Raw genomic sequence first — 6,654 nt, forward strand, 5'->3', positions numbered from 1 at the left:
CAAATATAGTCAAATAGCGGTATTTTGCTTTTTGCTCAATTCATGTCTACTACGAGTACAGGAATTATTAGGTACATACATTATACTCTCATAATGCGGATATCTACGTACAGTGTACCTTCATGGACAATCTCATGCTATTACACATGAAAATGTAAATTTTACACATTAAAGTGTGGATTATACAGGTTACTCTATCAGTATACACATTAAAGTGCGAAATTCACAGATTAAAGTTCAAATTCCACACATTACATTTAAATTGTAAATTTTACACATTTAGGGAAAAAATTTACAGATTTATAAGTTAAATTTACAATTTGGTGTCTAAATGTTACATATTAAAGTGTAATTATGTCGGATTACAGATTAAAGTGTAAAAACTAAACATTAAAGAATTAAAAAAAATTTAAAAATGTGCCATCAATACGCTTCCATAGTTTTTCAAAAATTTTATTAATACACAGTCGATCTCTGCTTGTAAAAAGATTAATGTAAATGCTTCATGTGTTAATCCTTTATCCAGGGGAAATCAAACGGCTGTGAAGTTTTGGTCACGATTAAAACAACATTGTACATCATTCAAATGTAGAAATAAACATTGATTAACTTAATTTGCTCTCTGTTTGTAAAAAGATTAATGTAAATGCTTCATTTATCCAGGGGAAATCAAACAGCTGTGAAGTTTTGGTCACGATTAAATCAACATAGTACATCATTCAAATGTAGAAATAAATATTGATGAACAACATTTGTGTTAACGGTTATTAATACTGGGAATGCAGAAAAAATGTGTTTTGACAAAATTAAAGTTTTGAAAATTACAATAGCAAAAAATTCTTTTTAAAAAGTATTGAACATGATATGACACTTTGTTAAGATAGTCAGGGGTTATCATTTAATGTTTTTTCAACGCTTTACAATATCTAAGTCCTATAGTTTTTATCAGGATTTTCACGACATTGAAAAAAAAATTATTCATTTTAATTTTTGATAACCTGGTTAGAAGTGGCCATTTATAAGATAAAGATCAACTAGATGAAAATAGTAACAGTAAGTATTAGAATGTGTTACTGATGTTATAAAATAAATATATTGGGTTATGTAAATACGTCAAAAGGGACGCTATATTTGTAATTCAATCCAAATCAGTCAAAAATTGGCATTTTTATTATCATTTTTAGTTGGAAATAAGGAACGACGCTTTGAACAAGAACATACTTTTTGTCACTTATAAGTCTTTGGCAGATACATCTTTGATGAAGATATCTTGTTTGTTGAAGCAATCGCTTGAAAGCAAGCTGTTACATGTATATACAAAAAAAATGGAAAGAAAAGTTAACTTTTTGATGTCAAATTTCAAAATTGTGGGCATTTGGATCAAAATCAAAATTATGAAAACATTTAACATGTTTATCTGTACAATAGAAACAAATAATTACAGTTCATTAATATGTTAATTTTAGGGGGCCGATGTAGGCCCATATCATATACAGTCCTTTCAACAAACTTAGGTTTTTGAATTTAAAAAATATAAATTATATTTGTAAAAAATACTTTTGAAAAAACTTCGATACTATTATCAAGATAAAAGTACAAATGTTAAAAAGGATTTTCAGACAAAGACATCAAACCCATATCTTTCCACTTGATGGCTTTCCCATTTCTACTGTACAAAAATGAAGGATAAGTGCTATATTTATTCCAATCACAGGCCCTAGTGAAATTAATAGAATCCTTCACAGTGAAATAAACAGAATCCTTTACAGCTAACCATCCAAAATCTTTGCGTCCAAAATGTTTTCTTACCCTCGCCCAAATATTGCTTTATAAATTTCATGACAGTTACCATGTGTTTAATATAAATTCCACACATTTAAAAGTATATTTTACTCAGAGTGTAAAAAATTATATATGAATGTGTAACAAAAATAATTTCAGTTAATGTAAAACTTGCTATTCTGTAAAACATTCTGACTTTTAAAACGCCTTCTCTCAAGACTCAAAATCACCCTTGTTTACAAAGTATTAATACATTTAGAATGCAGAAGCGCAGTAAGCAAAGATTTATTTTGGATGCTATCAATACCCAAAAAATCCCAGCTTTGTCCATTATTTATCAAATCATCAGAGATCACTTTGTACTGGTAAGTTGCAGCAATAGCAATCTTAGTGGCAGTCCCAGTGGTCCCAACAAGAACCTCAAATGTAACCGCCGCAACAACCGCAACAACAGCCCTGGCGGCAGTCACAACAAGCTTTAAGTGTATTCACCCCGTAACACCTGCATCACCGAATCTTCAAGTTAAACATACTCTTGTAATTAGTATATTCCAAGATTTAGTTATATTTTATTGGTACATGTATTACAAATTGTTTTAGTTATATTTTATTGGTACATGTATTACAAATTGTTATAAACAATTAATGCCTTTAAATTATGTCTCTAAATATAATTTTACGTGCTACCTACTAATGGCACATTTAAGTTCGTTTGTCTAACGTTGCACTTACATTCTCTTCAACACGATTTTTACCGCTACAGTCAGCCACAGGGGCAACGATTGACAAAACCCGTAGCACATGCACGATTGCCAAACACGTACTGCCATTTGTGACTGAGGCTTTAACTCGGGGAAATCAAAAAGCTGTGATATTTTGGTCACAATTAAAACTGTAACAGTTGTCTTCATGGATATATTACATCATTCAACCGTAGAAAAGAGCATTGATGAACTGACCTAAATAAAGGAAATTTATACTGTGAATGCAGAAAACAAACATGTGCCTTGACAAAACTAAAGCGTGCATAAATATAACAAGAGCAGAGCATCTTTAAAAAATAAGTATTGAACATTTTTTAGATGATATTTTACTAATAAAAGATAGACAGGAGGCTTGGGAATGTGTAAACGTTTGATATTATCTTAGTTATTCAGTTTTTATCGCGATATTTACAACGGTAAAAATAGATTATTTAATTTTTGTTTTTAGAAAATTTAGAAAAAAGTATATCCTAGATGTTAAAAATCTACTATATGATAATGGTAACATTAAGAATTTAGAAAGTTTGCTGATATTATAAAAATAAATCTATTTTGGTGTTAAGAACACAAGACTGTTCTGTGTTGAAACGTTTGGTGAAAAAACTTGATTTCTCAAAAACAAAAATTATATATAAGAAAATCAGTATGGAACTTTATTTTCACACTGGCTATGATATTTGTATGGAAAATGTGATTCTATAAAGATGATGTTTACATAATCTTACTATTACACACGACTGTCAAAAGAGTTTAAAGTTCACGAAGCTCAACATTGGGAAAGTATATATCCTCGGAGGTCTATGAGTCGTTACCCTAAAAATGTCTGCCACTTTAACTACTTAATGAAAAGAACATCAGTTTCTTCGTTAAAATTTTACACTGTACTCATTATTAGTCCCCTACCGGTTTCACCGGAGGGGACTAAATCTTTCCTCTGCGTCCGTCAGTCCGTCTGTCCGTCTGTCTGTCCGTCCGTCAGTCCGTCTGTCTGTCCCACTTCAGTTTTCCACACTTTTTTTTCTTTATGCATTTGAGGAATAATATGAAACTTGCTGAACAGCTTCAAAATGTCAAACTACAGATCAAGTTTACACTTTTGTAGCGTCTGATTGACATATTTTTGAGAAAATTAATTTTTTATATTCCAATTTTTTAATGTTCGGGTTCGTTATCGGGTTCGGTGTGTAACTGAATAAACGATGTCAGTATATAGTCAGTATACTGTGCGTTACTTTTACCATTCCTTTTCCTGTACCATTCCTTTTATCATTTCTAACAAACAAATGAATTCTATAAAATAGTGTCAAGCATTGTGTTGTAAATTTAATCGGCAGGGTTTTTTTGTATTATTATTACAATCGGGTTCGTTGTCGGGTTGGGCTGTTTAACTGTTTGGTTTGATTCGGGGTACAGAAGACGGTAAGAAATGATATTGTGCATAACAGTGCATTGTTTTCACAAATTTTTACCAGCGAATACAGAATAGACTTGGCGAAATTACAGGAGATGAAATAAAGAGTATTATTTTACCTATTTCCTATTTAATTTCTATATCAACTATATAGTTTTAATTTCCTCTGTTCTTTTATCTCTGATTAAAGCATGACATCTCGTTTACAATAGCTCTGAAATAGTTGTGTGCTTGGAAGCTTTCATAGAATAATACAAACCGGTAGGGGACGTGTATTGCTTATGCAATACTCTCAGAATGCTTGTTTTTTTAAATAAATAAATAAGTGAGCAGTGACTGTGTTAGCACAAATGAAGCAGTAAAGGCCATTTTGAAACCTGGTCCTAGAGTCGTAACGTTGGATTTAAACAAAACTATAAGGCCAAAGCAATCTAAACATTTGTTTATAATGAAGAATAGTGCTTACAATAATGAATTGCGAAATAAAGCATATTATGAAAATAAATTGATAATATCAAATTGAACAATATAATAAACAGTAAAACAATAACACCGGACTCTTTCCCAAAACTGCAGTCTCTGAGTCAACTTTTTGCAAAACTCTATCGCTTAGAGTAGTACCTGGCACTTTAAATATTCCTGATGCTTTTTTCATTGAAATATTATGGTCCATAACCATTTTGTAGGCATTTGTGAGATCTGTTGGGGAATACAATCTGCATTGATTCTTTTTGAACAAGGGATTAACCTAACAATAACACAAAAACAAAATTAAAATGCGATAAGGAACTGTACTTCTCTTAACTTAAAATTATCGTTGTTTGACCTTAAACATTCCAGTTAGATCACATGACTTTCATTGACTGGGTATCAACAAAGGAGACAACCGCTGTTATATTCTCAAATTGTATGTTTAGACGTGTATTTTAACTATTTTCATCTGTAACTTTTTTTGGGAATAAGTAATCTTTGCAAAAAGATAAACTTTAAAATCAAAAATATTTACTGTTTTAATCGCATTGTTGGCTGATGTATAGTAAGAAGTGACGTCACATATTGCAGTAAAATCTTTCTTACGGAATGCGCATCCCCGAACCAAATCTCGCGAAATACGCAAAAAACAAAAACAAAAGGGACACGACTCTAGGACCGTTACAAATTTAGGACATCCGACGATATGTTAGTAAAATTAGTTGATTATTTGAGGATAAAAAATTAGCGGATTTTGATTACATACTACTAACGCTATACTATTATAATAATATGTATTAACGCTAAGTTATATAAATGAAAGGTAAATGTGAAAGTAGAATGCATGATGTGTAAAGATAAAGAAACAAGTTAATATTTGAATTATGAATGTTTTACGTAGAAAATAATAAAATAGCTGCTACATTGACTTTTTAAATATCTGTATCAGCACTTTAAAATGCTTTGTAGTTTAGGACAAGTTTTTGAAAACGAAGACGGTCTTAAGGCGCATCTCAAAGCTGCTCTGTTAAATTACGCTTCTGTATTGCTTTTGAAATACAAATCCAGATACATTTATTTTACCGCTTTTGCTGTTATTTTGTAATAACATTACAGTCTGCACACATTTATTTTTATAAATATCTTGTGTTCTATCCGTTGAGAGGAAACCAGTCCCCCTGTCTATAAGGTAATTTAACGAACTGTAACGACAAAGCGTTGATCCATATAGACACCTTGTATCTAAATATGTATTTATATGAATTATTTTAATGGTTCATTCATATCATATAGTTTATACCTACAAGATAGAAACAAAATTGATGATGAACCTGTTCATTTTTATGAAGCAATTTAAATAAGGATGAATGTACATGTAACACACAATAATTCTGTTCAATACAGTGGAATCATTTTAATTTGTGTAGGCCAATTTTCCAGGATTATGGATATTTTGCTAATCCATGGGGATGTAATTTCGTGAATGCATCGGTTTGCAATTTCAGTTAGAAAGATAACTCTTACGAAATTCGTGTGGGGGGGGGGGGGGCTACCTACGAATATCACGAAAATTCCCACCACAAACTCTAATTTATACAGTTATTTTACATATATCACATGACCTATAACACCGTAAAATAGTATGTGTTGTTTAATATTATTATTATTATTATCATATTCTAGTGTGTCGTCTATATTGACTGTATATAAAGAAATAAAAATTAAGTAAAAATAACATGTTGGTTTATTGAAACATCCAGTCGTTTTATAAATTGCTACAGATCGAATTGAAATTATTTTTCCAAATTTCTTTCTACTTGCCTGTATTAACCGTTATATTTTTTAACGTAAGACTTCAATTTTCATAAGAAATAATATCATGCAGTTTTATTTTCATTCCTGGACTCTTTTTTCTGTAGAATAATTCGTTGTTTACCAATTTAATTCTGGGTTGGTTAAAAAAAAATAATAGTAAAACAATTTTGAAACCTAATAATTATTTAATATCAAAAACATTTGAGTCTTTTTGTCGGCAAGTTATATAAAGTTCATGATATTAAAAAAAATATTAATCTTTAATTGTCTGATATCAAAAACTAAGGAAGTCCAGTGCACAATGATTCTGTTCATTCAATGGTCATACACGTTTAAAACTGTTCCCCTCGCTTTTTATTCTTAGCACATAAACGTATATCTAAGATTTTAACACAATACATCATGAATTAC

Source organism: Crassostrea angulata, chromosome 7, assembly GCF_025612915.1.
Source record: "Crassostrea angulata isolate pt1a10 chromosome 7, ASM2561291v2, whole genome shotgun sequence".
Lineage (NCBI taxonomy): Eukaryota > Metazoa > Mollusca > Bivalvia > Ostreida > Ostreidae > Magallana > Magallana angulata.